The sequence below is a fragment of the Agrilus planipennis genome, unplaced genomic scaffold (genome assembly GCF_000699045.2).
Source record: "Agrilus planipennis isolate EAB-ADULT unplaced genomic scaffold, Apla_2.0 scaffold182, whole genome shotgun sequence".
Taxonomy (NCBI): domain Eukaryota; kingdom Metazoa; phylum Arthropoda; class Insecta; order Coleoptera; family Buprestidae; genus Agrilus; species Agrilus planipennis.
In genome coordinates, this window is record NW_020438964.1 from 161,868 (window position 1) to 183,787 (window position 21,920).

At 36.7% G+C, this 21,920-nt stretch overlaps 1 protein-coding gene across 3 annotated transcripts in view; it reads right to left on the reverse strand.

Moving 5' to 3' along the window:
- Positions 1-21,920, reverse strand: part of LOC108742961 — a 308,766-nt gene that overhangs the window by 141,299 nt on the left and 145,547 nt on the right. The gene's annotated exons all lie outside the window — the stretch shown is intronic.

Sequence of the window (21,920 nt, forward strand, 5' to 3'; positions counted from 1 at the left end):
TAGCCTATCACGCGCTTCGTTACATTTTAGCTTTTCTAAGTCGAGACGTCTCCTACCTGCCCTCTTTTTCAGAATTTTCAATTTAAGATTGGTCTTCATAACTACTAAATTATGATCGCTATCTATATCTGCTCCTGGATAACTCCTACAGTCCTTCACTTGATTTTTAAATCTTTGCCTAACAAGTATGTAATCTAACTGATATCTCCCTAAATCACCTGGCATTTTCCACGTATAGCGCCTCCTAACGTGATGGTTGAATAAAGTATTAGCGACGGTGAAGTTATGTTTATCGCAAAATTCTATCAACCTACCTCCCCTATCATTTCTATTGCCTAATCCAAAAGAACCTGCTATTGCACCCACTTTACCTTCTCCTATTACTGCGTTGAAATCTCCTAAAACTATTAGGTTCTCCTGTCCTTTCACTAAACTTAACACGTCTTCTATATCTGCATAAACTGCTTCTACGTCTTCATCACTGTAAGATGATGTAGGCATGTAGACCTGCACTAATACCGTTCTTACCGGCTTTGAGTTTAATTAAACTATCCTATCGCTTTTTTGTAAATAACTTTCTACACTCTGCCCTACTTTCCTACGCATTACAATTCCTACACCTGAATTACCTTCTACCGATCCTGTATGTATTACTCTAATGTCTTCACTTCAGAAGTCTCCAGCTTCGGGCCAACGGACTTCACTAATACCTACTATATCTAATTCTAATCTATCCATCTCTATTTTTAAATTTTATAATTTCCCTACCTGCCTCATTGACCTAACATTCCACGCACCGACTCGTGAAACATTGCACCTATCCCTATTGCACTTATTGATGACATCCCCCGAGGTAGTCCCCGCCCGGACATCCGAATGGGGGACTAGTTTACGTCCGGAGTACTTTACCCCAGAAGACGCCATTATTTAATTGTGTGACACGTTCTTCTCGGGATCATAATGTGGTGGTTTCCCGTTGCCTTACACATCGCAGTATTGTGCACCAGAGTGCCATACCGATCCTCGTGATCTCTGCCACCCTGAGTACTGAAAGAGCTGCTGCCCTCTTTCAGGGACTTGTCTTAGTCTGGTTTCTCTTTAAGAACCCCTCCATTATGGTTGAACCTATGGTCCGGCTCCCTAAATCATCGAAACTCGCAAGCCGATCCACCCACTCTAGTTTGTACCAGAGTTTCGTCAAGGTTGAAGTCCCGTCGGATCGGCTTAGCCGTATGTCGTTATAATAATTTCTTGGTTCGAAAAGTGAGGGAAATGACGTACGGTTTCGGACTAGTGCTATCTCTTTCATGATATGCTTACGCACTATCGTGAGAGAGATGGATATTGTCCGAAGCTTCGTTCCATCTCTTTCTTTTGTTGTACCACAATTCTGACCGCTAAGGCACGTCCATTAGTAAACGTCGATGATTAGAATAGACAAGTCCATGGGAAGTGGGTTTCTTATTAGAATGAAACGGAAAACGAGAATAGAGACGACATCTATCGCATTGTATCTTGAGTATAAGCAGTTGATAGGAACGTTAGTATAAGTATAAAGTGATGTCTTCTAATGCTCATGCACATTAAACAAAGTGAAAGAGAAACCATTTTTCATCTCACGCATCACCTCCACAAACAAGCCATTATTGCTTGAACCAGTTAAAACGAAGGCCAATTTATTTGTTAAATAACTAAATAACCAAAACAATTCTTCATATTTATTATTCTGAAAGAAAAAGTATTTATACCGAAAGTTGCATTTATTTTTACTGAAGTCGGAGTTATTTAAATGTATTTCTTATTAATTTTCATCTTTTTATTGTCTTCATTGCTTAAAATTGCTTTACAGATCGTAAGAATTCCCCGCATTTCGTATGTAATTGAATAGAAGCCCCCTTTGCCCTACGTTTACCCTAAATTTCTCGGGTATAGGGAAATATCCCTAGATCTGGCAGCGCTGGCCTTTTTGGAAATTGTCTTGGGACAGTCGCTGGGAGAGGAAAATATGTAGGGGGTGGGGATGATCTTGCGCAACGGAAGTGTTCGAGATATACGGTATATACGGTACATATGGTACAACAAATCTTAGAATCAGAGCGAAAGTTTAGAATGCTCAGTCTTCCCAATCTGTAAACATCAAACAAAGGCTTAAAAAATTTTTAGAACCGTCTGATGAATCAAGTTCTGACAGTGATACAAAAGAACTCGATTTTTATCATTTATATGCTTTATTTATGAAAATCACATTATAAAAACTTAAACTGCCTTGGAACAACCCTCTTTTAGGTGGGGTAGGAAAGTGGTGGTTCAGGCATACATATATGTCTAATTTTACATCCCTTATTATTTAAATTGGCTGAAGAGGACCAACTACACTGGTACTAAAACAGCCTGAGGTAGAGGGGTTTTAGTTGGTAGGCGCTCCTTTAGAGTGAATCCAACACTACCCTGTCGTACGAACAGCAGGGTATCTTTTGAAGATTTCCCCTCTTCCACGAAAACAAAAGAAAAACATAACTTATTAGGATTATTATTATAACCCCGTGTACCAAGGTCATCTTTGATAGAGTGACTAATAAAGCACAATTTTGTATATTAAAGTCGTTTTATCAGAAACTATCTCACAAGCTGGGTAAATGTCCCTTTTAGCACGTAAATGGACTACACAGCATAAAACATAAGTTACTGTTTTGATGGTGTTTTAAGTTTATTATGGGTTGCTCTGGACGTGTGTGAAATAAGTTAGCCAATAGATGGCGTGAACATAAGCCATCTAACGCTTGTTTCGTAAACAACCGTCCATTGATTTTTATTATAGTTTCTATATCCCCCAGTACTTACGTGACTGTATCACAGTCTGGCGACTAAATGGCTCGTTTCGGTATATAAACGGCCTGATTACAGCTACTCACGAATAAAAAGAGTCGCCGAGCTACACAAGTATGGCTATAAAAGTTTGCTGCGCTTTTGATATAATTATTTTTGCGGCCATACAGAAGATCGTAACGGCAACATTACGGGTTATTAGAGACCAAGAGACGGTTTCTAGTTGCAAAGAAGAAATCCGATAATCGACTTCACCTCCTGCTATGCCCTGTTAAGGTTCGCCATTATGTTGGAATGACATTTGATATAGAGAAATGAAATGAATTAGTGTCGCACGATGTTTTCACAAGATTTTTGTAGCGATTGTTTGCAATCACGTATATTCTGTATACACAGTGCAACAGAAATGAGTACTGAACTTGCAGGAGGTAATAGGGTACTATAAAATAAGAAAATTAAGTAAACGTAAAAAGTCCGAAAGTTCGCTGTGTTTGGAAAAACGTAGTTGAAGGTACATGCACACGACAACGCAACGTCGCGTTCAATCACCTGGCAATTAGCATCAATCGATGTGAAGTTCAATAGACGAATTCGGCAATACAACACCAGCTATTGGAGGAGGTCAGTATGTCACAGTAGAGCAATTGTTGTAACAATAATGTGACATGATACTTTTTTACGGGTTTGAACCATATGATGTCGAGGTGCAATTTACACTGTGCTGCATGCTATCAGAGATGAATAAAAATATGATTCATTTTTATCGTAATAAGGAGTCTAAACATTATCTGTAGTAGTAAATTGTTTGTTAATCTTAGACATTTTATAACCGTCACTGTTTGCATTCTTAGAGTGTTAATACCAGTTCGCTATTCATGCACACCTACGTTGCCAATTCACGTGCAGGGCCGGCTTTGAATTGTAAATTGTTTCTTTTAGTATTTTTTGCACGTAACCACGCTACTGAACACACCACGCGATTCCTCATTGAACCCAGTTTACACTTTCCTTATTTCTGTAACATCGTACAGAAATTAATAATGGTTGTTCAAAATTTGTTTATCTTTATACTTTAATTTGAAATTCTAGAAAGTTGGTAATAAGGGTAAAGTTAAAAGGGTAGGGATTAAATTAAATTTAGAGGGAAGCAAAAATTTTCCAGTCAGTCTTTTGTTTATTTACGTAGACGATAGGAGGTTGAATAGTTTGAAATAGTTTTCTAATACTTATAAGAGTTGTGTAAGGACTTAATGCTCATTATTAAAAGTTCTATTGTTGTATTGCAAAGACGCACACTATGAATAACCGAACAAAACCGAAGCAAAGACAGGCGCGGAATTATTCATCGAGAATATTTTTCGCCGAGCTTCACCACCAACTTTTAACGGAAGATTACGTGTTAAAATACACGCAATTCTAATTATAATTCCCCTTCTGCTTCCAATCTCTTCCCACAGAACCTTCCCCAGGGTGTATAACCTCCGGGTTGATCTCCCTACTCGAGGAGGGGTTCTAGTCGGTAAGTGCTTCTGCGAATCCGACACTACCTCCCTTTGGGGATGTCTTTTGAAGATCTCCCCTCCTCGAGGAAAAACTCAACAAAAAAAGACAATAGTGTGGTTTTATGAAACTACGATGCAAGTGAAACTTTTCGGATTGTAGGCACTTAACTGTTAAATTAAAATTGCGTTCTTAATCTTATCTTCATAATTGGAAAATGGGAATTTCAATATAGATAGACGCATGTTAAAAACTGAGAATAATATTTATTTAAATCATTGAATCATTTTGAACTTCAGTTATTCTATCAATAATTTCATCTTCGCTTTGAGGTTCAGAGTCTATAAATGTAATTGTCATGCACTTGCACGGATGAGTGAGAATATAAATACTACACGGTTGGTTCATGCGAGCCATGGGCGCCGCCATATTGGCCATGAGCATTAAACGGTAATAACGTCTAAATATTATTTAAATTTTGTGTAACATTTAAATATCTTGTTATTATCTTCAGGTGTTTTTCAATTTCCGGACAGTGTGTAGTGGCTAAAATTCCTCGTCTATTCATGGAATGGATACCGTATTATTGAATACTCTTAATAAAAACATTTAAACAGTAGGTAGCTATCCTTTTTGTATAGGAAAGTTCGCATTTGTAGGTATAGCATTTACATTTTCTAAGATACTGCTGAACAAGCGGATACGTTTTTTTAAAACCGATTCGTCGTTTCGCAATCGTCTAAAAAAATCGCCCCAATCTTCTCTTACATTTTTCAGCGGTAATAAAAAAAAGCAGTTTTCGTTGGATTTAAGGTTTTACAACTCAATGTGGAGGAAATTTTATTCCCAAAAAAACCGATACATGTTCATGGTCGAATTCTTGTGAATTTAAATAGGTAGATACCTACAACATCTCATTAAATTGCAGTAAGTGTACGTATAGGTAATGTACATAAGTACATAAAATTAATTATGATTCATGTTTCTGTCAATAACACTGGTCTGTCATAAAATATTAATTTTTCATTACTTTACGTATACAAAAATTGTCATGTTGAAATGACAACCGTACGATTAACAAAAATACCGTATTATGGTTTGGACATAAAGTTCAAAAGAAAAGTAAAAGCAAGAAAAATACAATTTTTACATTGTACCGTGTTATGAAATCAGTTTTTGACAGTAAATAATTTTTAAAATTTATAGATCAACTATAGACTGTATATGATATCTATATCCGGAAACATTAAGAGAAAAGAAGGTACATATAAAAGGGATATATGAGTGATCTCACACCACTCAGTGAAACACGTATTCATGAGGGTAATGACCTTACCGAAACCCTCAACTGCTCCGCCAGTGTTGACGCGTATTTGCGGTGATGCCACCACTGCATTTTTATCGGAGTGTACATATGTGATCACCATGTTCGCATATTCTGCGTGCGAATACATTTTGTATCACACATTCAACTGACCTGCTTGTGCACCAACTGTTGCGAAGGTCACGAGTAGGTATGAGTGTTTCATCATTTGACGATTCCGATTTGATAAGTTAGATAGATGATAAGATAGAGCTATTCTCACTAATTGACGGTTCGTTAACTGGGGTACCTTTTGCGTATTTTTTTTACATCCCCTACGTTGTGATCATCGTCAAGGAGGGTCGCAGAAGCGTAATGATTTCCAGTGTAGCAGTACAACTACGTCGGAAGATTTCAGAAGATATTGTTTTACTACATCAGCCATGAGGTTCGATTTGTGTTTATCTTTAGTTACTAGTTTTTCCTTTTTTCTTTATTTAAATCTGTCTGTATTTAAATATAGTACCTATTTACAATGATCGGCTTTTCTTTATGACAAATTAGACAAACAAAAGAAATTAACACCCGAAATTACAAAAGAACAACCAAACCTGCTCATCTTAACTCTTAATTCGATTGCGCTATATTCGTTATAACAACGAAGAACGGTTTATTCTGCATTTTTCGACCTAACCTATTCCTTAGGGTGTAATAATCCTAGGAACGCCGATAACAAAGGAGATAAGCTTTTCGTTGCCTTGTAGTAAATTGGAGTAGAACCAAATCTCTCGAATAACCCAAGATAAATGTACAAGTGGTTCTCAACGCTTGATTCGCAGCTGTAGAACGGTTGTCCGTTTTCAATATGCTTAAGTAGGTAGCTGAGAAATGGAATGTCTTTATTGCTCGAGTTCGTTCGATTTAAAACATCACACAGCCGCTTACTCTTTCTCAAAACTTCTATTCTTAACATATATGCACATCTCTCTATTTCTTGTGCTCCACAAATAATTTGCTTTACATTCTTTTCTAACTAGGAAGTCAGCTAAGTCAGGACAGAAGGAGCAGTAGGGATATACGGCAGAGGATAGCGCAGGGTCATGTCGCCTTCAATAAAAGGAAGTCACTTGAATCCTTACAAACGGTTAATTTAGAAATTCGAAAAGGTTGTTAAAGGTGTATGCTTTGAGCGCGGCGCTGTACGGGTGCGAAACATGGACAGTGGGCGAGGCGGAAAAGAAAAAATTAGAAGCGTTCGAAATGTGGAATTACAGATGAATAAAGAGGATACCGTGGATGAAATTGAGAATTATTTAAAAGAATAGGAGAACAGAGGATAGAAGTCAATAAGAAATAGTAGGACAACTTCTCATAATGCCTATAACTTGGAATTGGATAGTGATTTTGACAAATGCGAAATGCTGCAAATAAAAACACATAATTAATGAATCAGTAGATACAACTGCATCAATACATAATACTAATTTAGATGAAGGAAAGAAGAGACGTCAAACATTAAGACCGCAAGAAAACACTTCTGCAAACTATCCAAATTGAAATCTATAGTTTTTTAGTGGTTAGTGTAACACACCCGTTTTTCTACATAACTCACTCTTGACTCGCATCTAATGATTGATTGATTGATGATTCCTCTTGAATTTGAATAATCGCTAATTGACCTACTCACCCAAATGCTTGGTGTCAGCCGTTTCAAATGTAGATGTAACGGGTTGTAGGTACTGATGACCTAAATGGGAACTTATGGATACTATGTGGTACTGTATCCCATCAATAACCAAAATGTAAGGAAAGGTGTTTAAATCAATCTAGGAAAGAAGACACTTCTATAGGTCACCTTCTCAGGCAGGAAGGTCTAGTCAGAGACATAGAGACAGAAACAGGAGTTGAGATAGACCTAGAATAGATTACTGTTCGCTACTGTAATTAAGGATGTAGGATGTTCTAGTTTTAGGGAAATGCGAAGATTAGCTCAGGATAGGAAAGAGTGGAAATGCGTGTCCAACTAGTCTAAGAAGTGACGGCTTTATGATGATGTTCAATTATTATTAAAAGATAATCTACAGACAGAATTATCACAACATAACAAAACAATAGCGTGGAGTCAATGAAAACAAAATATGCAGATAAAAGCAATCATTAGTTATCTATTAGACCTTGAAAAGTTCCATTTTCTTAAACAGGTGTTTAATTACTTCATCCTGGTATTTTAAAAGCTCCAGCAGAATGTCTTTAATAAAACATAATATTTTACTCCAGAATATTCATTTCTGTCATCCTGAATCATTGTTTTATATTACACAAGGCAAGCAAAAACAATTAACATTCTGTTGACGCCGAAGGGATGCTTTTAAGGAAATTATTTCGCTGAAATCAAAAGATAACAATTCCTTTGATCCGAGAGACTGCAGCGGCTTTTTAATTTTAATTTTTTGCTGGCATTATGGTCTAGAAATCGCGAACCGCGAACGTTAACACTGAACGAATTTCTTTTAATACGTACGACAGAATTATTTAATTAAAATTAGAACGAGCCGTGTCCGAATAGCGGTAGTTTGTATGTAGTAATTTAATTTTTGGTTTGTAGGTAGTAAAAAGAGCACTATGAGTATAATATCACAAAACATGAATTATACAGTATGTACGATCAGTATTCCGTAATATCAGAGGTAATATCTGGAGGAAAAATAAGGTGCACCTGCACGATGTACCAAGTATACAAAGTATGCACGGGAAGAACCCCAGTACCGAGCGGCATGACCTAGACGTTTAGGTCACTGCATAGAATTCGGGAGGACGCCGGTTTGATTCCGGGTTCATCTACCTTGGTTCAAATTCTTTTCTGTGGTTTCCTTGGATCACTTACGCAAATGCTGGGGCAGTAATATTCCACAGATACTCTTTCATTCTCTTCTGTCTTCATTTCGTCAGTCTCATCTCTTCTCACCCGAACCATCACCCACCCATTTCCACGAATCCTGAAAAGAGGCTGAAGAGGGCCTTCCGCCCTAACTTTCGGCCTGTCCGGAGGGACTGCTCGCCCGCCAGCATTAGTGGCTGGTGGAAATGAAACCCCAAAGAAAAAATTAGGACCCCAACTAATGAGCTGTCAATGATTGCGAACGGTTGCCGGATTGGTAACCGTGTGATATTATCACCCTTCGTTTTCGTAAGCGTCAAGTGATGAAACATTTATACTTACTCGTGACATTCACAACAGCTGGTACACAGAATGGTCAATTGCACGTGTGAACTCCGTAGTTCTATTCGATTGACAAAGTTATTGTTGTTACCACTAAATACAACAATAACCTGAGTCAAAATATCAAACAAAACGTTGTGTCACATATCGGCAGTACAATGAGAATGCACTGGCGGAATTATGCGAATACGTGTCAATCATTGCCGCAGAGCGGCATGGCCTGGAGTCATGTCCAAGTTTTTCTGTGGTTTCCTTGGATCACTTAGGCAAATGCTGGGGCAGTAATACGTATTCCACAGATAATCTTTCATTCTCTTTTGTCTTCATTTCGTCCATCTCATCTTTCTCGCCCGAACCACCGAACCACCACCCACCCATTCCCACTATTCCTGAAAGCAGGCTGAAGAGGGCCTTCCGCCCCACCTTCCGGCGTAGTCCGGAGGGACTGCCCGCCCACCAGCATTACTGGGTTGTGGGAATGAAACACCCAAAGAAAAAGAAATGCCGGAGAAGTTGAGGCTTCCAGTAAGGTCATAAAAAAACTGTTGGCTGTTTCATTCTCACCAACCACTAATGGTAGTGGGCGGGCACTCCCTCCGGACTACGTTAGAAGGTAGGGGGTAGGGCGGAAGGCCGTCTTCAGTCTCCTTTCAGGAATCGTGGGTTCGGGTGAAAAAGATGAGACGGACGAAATGAAGACAGAAGAGAATGAAATATTATCTACCCCAGCATTATCCTGAGTGATTCAATAAAACCACAGAAAAACTTTGACAGATTAGGCTCAAACCGGCTTCCTCCCGAATGCTAAGCAATGATCTAAAACCTCTACGCCATGCCGCTCGGTGGTAAGGTCATTACCCTCATGTTCATATATATCATTGAGTGGTAAGACATGGGTCAATCCATTTCTTTTTTATGTACCTTCTCCTCCCTTATTTTTTTTCGGAATACTGATTAGACATAACGCATTTACTGGCTGTCTTTCTTCGGTATTTATAACGTTAGGAAATACTTAACTACAAGTTTTGCATTGCAATCAAACGAGTTTTTGTGATGGAAACTAGATTTTTCGAGTTTTTGTCACTAAAAATAATTTGTTATTTAGATGTATACATTTTCGTCTATTTCATGCTTTAAGATCCTCTACAGTCTGATACCTTTCATATTTTACTGTAAAAATGACCAGTTTCTTTGGACTTTCTGCTAATATACGGAGAACATAGTTTCAAATTAAGTAGTGTGGGGTCTTTTAGTTTTTGTAGCTTTGTGTATTAGTTTTTTTTTTGCTTTTCATTGTTCTTGTTAAACATATTAGTAAGTTTTCATATCAAGAACTTGGAGCTTCCATTCGATTGCATAAATTCCAGAACTAATAGCTTAGCACGGCCTTAGGGTAACACCCCTAGGGCAACAATTGTGTTTTGTATTTCTTTATAGTGATAGCCAATTTTGAATTGCATATAATTTCTATGCTGCTTGGTTTTTTGTTGTATCAAAATTAAGTTTTCTTTTCATACAGCGATTGTAATTTATGTTCCTTTAAAAACATTTGTTTTAATATATGCAGGGTGCTAATGCGTAAATTCTTTAATTATTTTAATTTTTTATGTATTCCAGAAACAAAAGCATAGAAAGGTAATTGTACTGTAGGTTAGTTTTAGTTTTCCGTTAAGGATTTGCGAACGCCGGTGAATTTACTTCGAAATTCCCTTTAAAAATAGCATGTGGGTGTTGTGGGCTATCAATAAATAAAGAGAAAATCGATAGATTTGGATTTTCAGTTGGTATTTGGATAGACAGAAAACCGTTGGTCCGTTTTCTAAGAAAATTCATTAATCATGCCGGTTTTCTCGGAAAAACGATTCACTTTGCAAGACCCTTTCTCGCATCGGCGGAGACCTTTTCTTTAAATCGGCCTTATTTGGTGCCTTTGCGCAACTAGAGTAGATGAAAAACAGTCGAAAAGAAAGAATTCATTTTATCCGTAGGGGAGCCTTAGCCGACTCAGAGAGAACTGAAGGTTAAAGCTGATGAGGATTTTCTGTTTACATAACTTATTTTCCTGATGGAAAGCAAACAAAATGAAAATATCACGATTTTGTTTGTTTTGTATAGGAAAAACTTGAAATCTGTCTGTCCAAAGCTTTAGCGATATTGTACGAAGTCCTCAAGGTATTGGTAAAGGCAATGTTTGTTAAGCCGAATAATACGATTAATGTAAGCATATTTATTCATTAATTGTTAAATGTTTGATTCGTAAACAAACATTGAACGGACAGTTATTCGGGATAGATTGCGCCCAAGACAAACGAACTGGCAGGCTCTTCATACGTTCGAACATTACTGTGCAAATATTATAGAATCATATAGAATACGTAGAGAGAATTACAGATGAACGCTGGTAAATAATTTGGAGATATTGTCAATACATTCCATTTACTGGAACATAGAAAAAAATATGAGTTTATCATTCATTTATAGTGTAGACAGCCCAACCACAAGTTTAGGTGTTTATCGCACCGTCATCATCGTGCTGTACAGTTTAATTATGGCAGATTTCAGAAAGAGCTGTTGCGATGGTCAGTATTCGGGTTTTGAAATCAATTGCATTCACAATAGCGCTTGTCATCACATCATCAGTCGTAAAGATGCACTTTTATGGCCAAAATTTAATCAAAATGACAACTGATGGTACACCGCACACCATAGGTGTAAATTTCTATCAAATGACGTCGACTCCAACCATGATCCTACTACGTCACGTGCTCGATCGACGTCCGCATATTTCTTAACAAACTACCGATGGTAAGCATATATGTGAAGAACACACAATTAAACAAATGGATAAACGGTGATCAGTGATCATTGATCCTTTGTGAACTGGACCTAAGTGTTGGGAACGATATTTATATATCATCCTTAGAATGGGAAACTTATAGTATGTTTTGAAATACGTGGGACAGGTTATGTTCCTACACTGGTGGACAGCTACTGGGAGCAAGGGGTAGAACGAATGTGCCCTTTTTTTCAAATTACTTCAATGATAATGTTTAAAAATTTACAGATAGGAAAGAGTGGAGGTGCGTGTCCAACCAGTTTTAGGACTGACGACCTTATGATAATGATGATGATAGACCACGTCAGACTTAACTGATGAATTTCCTAAGGGCGATCACATGATTTGCAATGAAAGGAATAGCAAACAGGGATCAAAAAACAAAAATTATTGCAGAAAAACATAAAACATCTTAATCGGTTCTCATTAATTAACAAAATTTACATGTTTCTAGAGGAGAAATCAATTGATGGTCTTGAATGAACGCTGATCTTGACCTTCACTGCTATTTTATGGTCATGTAATAAACGTTATTGATCTCGGCAATGGAAAGAACTGGAAGGGATAAATCAAAAAAGCTTTTGAAGTTTATTTGCTCTACGTAGTAGTAGCTTTATTGTAAACTATAGGTAAGTTATTTTTACACTCAAACGAATAATACAAAATAAAGTAACCGTTGGACTACATGACGTAGTAAATATTACGTATTTCCAAACTTTATGTCCAATGTGTCTTGCCCACTTGATTCCACAGGCTTATATTCTTTTTTTCTTTAAATTTGCATCCTATATCTGCCCTTGTGTCCTGCTCCTCACATCACGATATTTCCTCTTCTCATCTTCCACTGTCGTCATTCTTTTTCCATCCCATTTCTATAAATTATCTCCTATGTTCAGTTTCTTATATGCCCCCTTAATTGCCCTTTCTGTTTTTTTATCTTTTCTTTTACCAAATGTCTTATAATTATTTTTATTTTCTTTTCCTCCACTGTCATATCTTCGTTACCGTCGTTAATATACGTGTATGTATTAGTTCCTTCCAGATTTATACTTCTTTTTCTTTTTAAATGTTCTTTTCTCTCTAACGAGTAACTTTGTCTTCCTTTTTTTTTTCTTGACCACTGTATGAATTTATATATATTTTCACTGTCGCTGTCCGCCATTAGTAACTTGTTTACACCTACATTCATTACTTCTTGTCCTTCCATAACCTTATACTCTTAAGGTTTCAAGCTTATTCCCACTTCATAGTATTTCCATTTCACCCACTATTGTTTGGTTACATTACATCCACTTTTTCTTTTCCTTTTTCCGTCTTATAAATTTTTTGTATGACTTACTTTAGTCCATGAAGAAAACAACTTTAGTATCGAAAAGTACTTTTGATATTTAACAAAACACAAGTTTCCAGCCTTCATGATTATGAAAAAAAAAGGGGGCGATCGTGATTAGTGAAGTAAAACTTCTTCAGATTGTATATTACGGTAGTATTAAAAAAAAAAATGCCGTAAACTAATGTATTAGCTAATTACTAAACACCAGACTTTATTTCGATCATACAAAACTGCAGAGAGGAATTATAAATCAAAACAAACACAGAAGCATAAGCAATGTATACAGTACAGCGTAGGCGCGATCTGTTGACAATTTGTCGAAATGGCAATTTTAGGATTACAGGTTGCTACTAACAGGTAAACTTCTGAAGCTTGTTAAAATGGCTCCTTTTGGACATATCCATCAGGGGTCACACATGGCGTGTGACGCGTGACGCTGTGAGGTGTGACGTTACAATTTTCGGTTTTATACCCTTGCAAATTTCATTCCTACCATCGGTAAAGAAGTTTCACTTCAAAAACCTGTTCAAAAGTTTCAAGCCCTAGTGGCAACTTAACCTAAAAATCGTCACGTATTTCAAGAGTGCATTGCTAACAGATCTATATACAGAGATTTTATAGTCGCGGTGTTTAGGAGATAAACTTCTGATCTGAAATTGAAATCTTCAGTGGTGCAAAAGCTGATGAAAAACAATACATGATGAGGTAGGTCGGCGGATATAATCGTTTGAACACTNTGCCGTAAACTAATGTATTAGCTAATTACTAAACACCAGACTTTATTTCGATCATACAAAACTGCAGAGAGGAATTATAAATCAAAACAAACACAAAAGCATAAGCAATGTATACAGTACAACGTAGGCGCGATCTGTTGACAATTTGTCGAAATGGCAATTTTAGGATTACCGGTCGCAACTAACAAGTTACCATCCGGAGCCTGTTAAAATGGCTCCTTCTGGACATATCCATCAGGGGTCACACATGGAGTGTGACGCGTGACGCTGTGAGGTGTGACGTTACAATTTTCGGTGTTATACCCTTGCAAATTTCATTCCTACCATCGGTAAAGAAGTTTCACTTCAAAAAACTGTTCAAATGTTTCAAGCCCTAGTGACAACTTAACCTACAAATCGTCACGTGTTTCAAGAGTGCATTGCTTACAGATTTTATAGTCGCGGTGCTTAGGAGATAAACTTCTGATCTGAAATTGAAATCTTCAGTGGTGCAAAAGCTGATGAAAAACAATACATGATGAGGTAGGTCGGCGGATATAATCGTTTGAACACTATTCCCCCTTAAACCATAAATATAACATTTTATTGCTCATATAGATACGAGGTCGAGAGGTATATTGACCGTTCTGCTTTTCCACCGTCAACTATAAAACTTTATTGTAAGTATACACTTTTTGATATTAGCCGACGTAAAAACAATCTAGTTACCTGTAAATCACTCTCTTTTCATAAACGTTAGGACGTAGGTAATAGTTAAGCCAAGTTAAGACATTAAATTTAGATGGTTATCCGTAAATACTAACAGGACTTCATAAATAAAATTCATTTTGTGAACCATAAAATACGTAGTACTTTTAGTATAATGTTCCCATACGTAATATAATTCCGTAAAGGATAATATAGATTTTTTTTCTATAATATCAAAGAAGAAGTAGTCGAAATGTTAGATAAAGTGGAAGGCCATCCAAAAAAAGGATGAAGGAGTATTTTCAATACAGCTGTTGACAAAAGCTACATCAACATTTTCTTTTAAAAGAAGGACATGATCAATTAAGTATTTTGTAAAACGCGCGGCCTTGCTTTTTAGTTAGTTTCGTTAATAATCCCGTGCAAATATCGATACTGACATTTGAGATCTTGTTTAAAATCGCCCTTGTATGGAGGCACCCCATAGCGACCTGTGAGTGTAACTTTATAGTTTATCAACGAAAGCTGCAAGCAGAATTTAATACAGTAGAACCTCGATAAGATAAAGACCAAGGGAAACGTATAATAATTTTAGCTATTGAGGTTCTTACTTACTAAGGGTTTAAGTTTAAGCTTTAAAATTATGGATTTCCAGTGACTTAGCAAACTCTTCAGCTTTTTCCTTTAGTATAGGTCCACTAATTATAATGTTTTTATTTCTACACAGTCTAAACCACGTAAACAACAAGNTCTGAAGAATCACTTTAGTGTAAGGTTATTCAAATTCACTAAATAGTTATCATCATAAGGTCGTTAGACACGTACCTCCACTCTTTCCTATCCTTAACCATTTGCGAACAGTAATCTAATCTAGGTCTACCTCTACCCCTTGTAACTTCTGCTTCTGCTTCTGCTTCTAATATGTCTCTGACTAGACCTTCATGTTTGAGAAGGTGTCCTACCAACCTGTCTCGCCTATTTTTTATTGACTTCCATAGAGTCCTCTGTTCTTCTATTCTTTCTAATACCTCTTCATTTCTAACTTTTTCTACCCATGTTATCCTCATCATTCGCCTATAACAACACATTTCGAAGGCTTCTAACCTTTTCTTTTCCGCCGCGCCCCCTGTCCATGTTCCGCACCCGTAAAACGCCGTGCTCCAAACATACACCTTTAACAACCTTTTTCGAATTTCTAAATTAACCGTTCGCTAGCATAAAAGTGACTTCTTTTTATTAAAGGCGACACGACCTTGCGCTATCCTCTGCTTTATATCCCTACTACTCCTTCTGTCCTGACTTATCTGACTTCCTAGATATCTAAAATCAGACAATTCTTCTAATTTTTCATCTCCTATCATTATATTCGCTCTTTCCCTACCTTTTCTTCCCTTGCATACCAGTATTTTAGTTTTAAATAAAGGCGACACGACCCTGCGCTATCCTTTGCTTTATATCCCTACTACTCCTTCCGTCCTGACTTATCTGACTTCCTAGATATCTAAAATCAGACACTTCCTCTAATTTTTCGTCTCCTATCTTTATATTCGCTCTCTTCCTACTTTTTCTTCCCTTGCATACCAATATTTTAGTATTACTTTTATTTATTTTCATAGAGTAGTTAATTTATTACTGTTCATAAATAGTTAGGAATGTGCGATGTTCTACTTTTAGGGGGATATAAAAATTGGCTCAGAATAGGAACGGGTGTAGTCCATCTCCTGCAATCGGTGTTTCGACTGACGACCTTATGATGATGAATACTCTATTTGCATGTGTATAAACCTACTTTTTTTACAAAAATCTTCGGAACATCAGGTTTGAGATCTTGGCTGTACAGACCGCTGGATTATTAGAGAGTTTGTTTGNAAACTAAAATTGCAAGTAAACTAAAACTCGAGAGTAGTTGAAAGCGTAAGGGTTGACTTAATTCCATTTATTATTTCCTCGTTATAAAACAGTACTAAATGCAATTACACGCTGCTGTGCGGTGTTCTTATGACATTATGATCTCGAAATTGTACTCCCTCGACTCTACAAAGTATACCTGCTTAGGTATATAAAAACGTATTTGCGTCACCAACTTACAATGTCGCTATTCGATGTAATCACTTGTAAGTTTGTTAAAATTGTGAAGTAAGTAAATTATAAAGATCAGTGGCGGCTAGCGCTGGTTTACAATGTGGGATGCATAATTTCAAAACTTAGTGGGTATCTAGTACCTACCTAATTTTTAGCAGGGTTTTATTAATATTCACGTTCACCATTGAAATAAACTTGTAGGACACGCATAAAAAAGTACAAAATTCTAACTAATTGTAAGTTACTTAGTTAACAACCCAGTCTAAAAGTAAAAAAAAACAAATTACAAAACTAAGATACTGTAAAGCTAATGTAGCCCTATACTTTAATCTGAAATCTACCTCATTGCAAAATTAAGAAAATAATCGAACTTAAAATTAAATATAATATTACATATGTACATGAACGTGAGCAACTTAAGTATGTATTAAATATTTTGAGTCTTTATCAGTGTATTAAATTTAATTACAAATCGCCTACCATTAATTCTTAAGCGAAGAATACACTTACGCGATCGCGACCGCGACTGCATTCGCGATGATCCATCTAATTATGAAATTAAATTAATGAACATACACTTGCTGCAATATGTCCACAGTACCAGCGGCCTGTGCCAAAAAAGGAAAATTCGTGTTTCTGTATTCCGAAGCTTTCCTCAGGAAAAATGGATAGTCTGCTCAAAATAGAACGTATGAACACTTTAAGGATACCTTACATTAAAATTTAGTAAAGACTCAAATCGTCAATTTTGACCCTGATTTTTTTGTCTTAACAAAATGGACGATTACAATATCATTATAAAACACTCCATAAAAGGTAGAGCGTTTGCAAGCCCAAATGCATTAACAAAATGCACGATAATAACAAAAATCACCCTCAAGTCATATAAGGTAATCGGGTTCTGACTAATACTCATAGACAAAATCTAACGAGTGCCACAAGAACTGCATTAAGAGATAAGGGATTAAACCCCTAGATTCCCTACTAAAATTGATTCATAACAATATGGCTGCTGTTAGACGCCATTTGACTTTTTCCTTTTACTTAGTCACTTCATTAGAATAATCTGACTTTGCCAAAGTTATAATTCGTAATTTATTAAGTTGGTTGTTGGTTAAAAAGTTTCATTAGGTATCATAATAAATTCGATAGACGCTTATACACTATTAAAAAATTTGCGTCATGCCGCCAATGCACCATCTATATGTGACCACTATGACCGCATATTCTGCATGTGAATATATTTTTTTGTCGTGATATTTTTACACTCAATTTATTTTTGTATTTTGTGATATTAGCAGTAACTTTGCCAATCAGTGCATTACGTGACTTGACCTATTTACGTGTCAGCTGTTAAGAAGGTTACGAATAGGTATGTGTGTTTCGTCAGTTGACGCTTGCTATAACGAAAGGCTATAAGATGACGCGGCTACAAAACTGTTAACTGTTTCCCAATCATGACGGCTCGTTAACTGAGGTACCTTTTGTGTATACTTTTTACATCTCCTACGTTGTGGTGTTATCACGTGATGCACTAGTTCCTCCAGATGTTACCTTTCAAATATTCCGGACTACTGATCAGACAGAGTGTATAAGACAGAGTAATCTGTAACATTTTTTCTCCTGTAATTAACCACAAGAAAATTTACTACGTTAGCGCNACCTATTTTAAGTTTTTTTAAGGCGCAATTAAAGTATTTCCTTAAATGCAGAGCTGTGATTTAAAAATAAAAAAATAAAACTGACTGATTATAATAACGTTTTCTTTATTTTTCTCTCAAAATATGATTCTTATAAGGAAGTTTCGGTTTCGGTTTCAGTTTCGGTCGTAAAAACCAGTTTCGGTCGGACACTAGTGACATATCTCTAGCATGCCAAACGAATATCATCATTATCGTCATAATCATCATAGGGTCCCCAGTCCTAAGAATTGTTGGACACGCACCTCCACTCTTTCATATCTTGAGCTACTTTTCGCATTTCTCCAAAACTAGAACATTCCAGTTCCTTAGCCATTGATGAATAATAATCTAATCTAAGTTCAGCAAGAAAACGAATATAAGGTACTGTACTGTTCTTGCTTGCAACTAGCCATTGTTGTAGCTTGAAGAATTCAATTGATACGGTACTTAGATAACCGGGCTACCACCCCACTTTTCTTTTGAACCCCTCCGTTTCTATCGCATTGTCGTCTCGTAAATTGCTCAGACGAAGTTGGACCATAAAAATGAAAACTTTCCTGTAACCAATTTGAAAGTCGATTCTTATTTATCTGGCCAGGAAGTTTAAACTTCCTCGCGATTTGAGCCAAGAAGAAGTCGGTGTCGACACAGCGACGAAGAATGGCCCTACCATTTCGTGGCGTTCTTTTGAACACAAACCGAATTAAACCTAATGCAAAAGTTTCCAGTTGGAATTTTAATAGCGACGGTTTTGCAAGAATTTACATTGTGCGCCACTGTTTTTTTTTCGCGACAAAATCAATGGTGAAATTCCGAAACAGCGCATTTCCATTTACACTCTTTGTTCACGAAAAATATTCTGGCAAAATGAAAATTTACGAATACTAACAAAAAAATTTGAATTTATAAAACTTCCTGAAAACTTTCTGGTCCTTTAAAAGCAAAAAGTACCTTTGGTTCTGTTAAAGCGGTTTAACAGAAGCAGCGTCTTGACACCAGCGATGATTTGTTAAGATGATTACCAATGTTTCATCTCCAGTTGCACAAGGCATCTTATAAATCGGAAATAGGTTTTATTAATTTTTTTTATTAAATGACCTATATATTTGAAGTTAAAATATCAGCAGTGTCTTTGGTTTTGGTCGCAGAGGCAGGGGCGTCATTACGTGTATGGTAGCCACGGTAGAATCCAGGGCTCCATGTGACCTTGTATTGGATTTTCATACCTCAGGATACATAGTTATTTTCCCATACGTATGTCGATACACCGAAGCAGATACAATCTCATAAGTCTAAGCCCTCAATCACCCGATAATCCCATACATTAGAATTATTTTAATTTGATAAACGGAAGATATAGTAAACTCAAGCCATTAACCCTGTACTTTAGAAAAAAACTGACGAGAGGATAAACAATTTATGTACTTTAAATCCAGATATAATTGAGATTGTGAACCTTAATAATAAATAACTTTATTGAACAGAATGTGCTCTTCATCATCATCATAAGGTCGTCTGTCCTAAGATAGGTTGGACACGTACCTCCACTCTTTCCTATCCTGAGCTAAACTTCGAATTTCCCTAAAACTAGAACAGCCCACATCCTTAATTATTTGCGAACAGTAATCTAATCTAGGTCTACCTCTACCCCTCCTAACTCCTATTTCTGCCTCTAATATGTCTCTGACTAGACCTTCATGCCTGAGAAGGTGTCCTACCAACCTATCTCGCCTATTTTTTATTGACTTCCATAGAGTCCTCTGTTCTCCTATTCTTTCTAATACCTCTTCATTTCTAACCTTCTCTATCCACGGTATCCTCATTACTTCATTGAAGGCGACTCGACCCTGCGCTATCATCTGCTTTATATCCCTATTACTCCTTCAGTCCTGACTTATCTGACTTCCTAGATATCTAAAATTAGCCACTTACTCTAATCTTTCGTCTCCTATCTTTATATTCACTCTTTCCCTACTTTTTCTTCCCTTGCATACCAATATTTTAGTTTTACTTTTATTTATTTTCATACAGTACTTAATTTATTACTGTTCATAAATAGTTGGATTGGCTCAGGATAGGAACGGGTGTGGAAGTCCATCTCCTGCAATCGGTGTTTCGACTGACGACCTTATGATGATGAATACTCTATTTGCATGTGTATAAACCTGCTTTTTTTACAAAAATCTTCGGAACATCAGGTTTGAGATCTTGGCTGTACAGACCGCTGGATTATTAGAAAGTTTGTTTGCTGACATGGAGGGTATGTTCCTTATGTTCCATAATTTTTTTTAATACCAAAGATAAAGAAAAGGTAATAACGTTCCTGGCAGAATAGCTTATAGTACATTATTTTGTAAACATTTTGGAAAACAAATGAATTCAATTTTTACTAGTTCAAAATTCCACTTTAGATACTAATCTTTCCTTATAAATAATATGCTTAGAAGATCTAAATAATCCAGTATATAATTATTATAAAACCCTGAAAGGAAGTCCGTTATCAAGAGTAACATAAAGGCAATTGCGGTACCAAAAAAAGTATTGCTCTGCTTAATTAGCAAGCATAAGGAATCTGTGAGAGTAAAATTTCATCAAGGGAAGGTCCTTTCTTTCACATTACTTCCTCGGAGCAGAGAATTCATTCTAGTGCTATTTATATTTGTAAGTTAAAAAGGCTAGCCACAGAGACCGTGGTTGAAACACTTCAAGGAACAACTTATTTGCTAGATGATTACATAAACCAGGAAACAAGGGAACAAAACGACATCTTAGAGGACAAAGCGGAATTTGTTTGCATTTTACTTAATAGATGCAAAAGTTTCGCCTTCGAAATGGCATTCGGGTTTCGGTTGTGCATTGTTGGTTAATTAACTGTCCGCAGCCGGGGACATTTTCGAACAATGGCGCGGTGAATTTGACAATGACAAGACAATAAGAGCTGAATTATTAGTAAAACAACAAAGGTCCCCAGCTAACACTTCGACTACATGAAGCGAATAATTAATTGAACGTAGGTATCTGGTGACGTTCGACGACTTCATACCGACCGAACGACGCGATGCGTCGCGACGATGACAGAGATAAATTTTCACCATTGCCATTCCAATTTATGCACGATGTTGGCTATGTACAAATTAAACGGTAACTAAACACTCCACAGCTACCGTTTCGATTCACAAAATGCAAACATTGTCAATTTAGCATCTCTCAGTAATAAAGGAAATGTGAACAGGGATTTGGACTTGGTAATACTAATTCAGAGCGAGATAAAGATGGATTATTATTTTACAACCTGTGATTTTATCACAGTGACAGAAGCGTCACTGTTATGCCCAGTTCTTCGTATAGCGTTCCGAATTCCGGAGTAGGAGTAGATAACGGAGGATGAAATCCTTACTGACTGTGTCACTACCTAAGTTCTTTTATACGCTTAGTTATGTGCGAATTTTGAATTTGTGCTGGTTACGTATATTCGATTTTCGATTTTTTTGTGGCGTTATGTTGGTATTCATGTCTCTCACTTATACCGGCAAGTTCGGCCATGTTGAATGTTCAGTTAATTTTTGACAAGTGCTTTGCTTGCACTTGTTTTGACTCGTTTTCAATTTTTGCCTATTCCAAAAGATGGATCAAAGAATCTGTATCAAATTTTATGTGAAAAGAAATTAAGTGCGCGGACGCATTCCGAATGTTGACTGTGGTATCCGGTGGAGC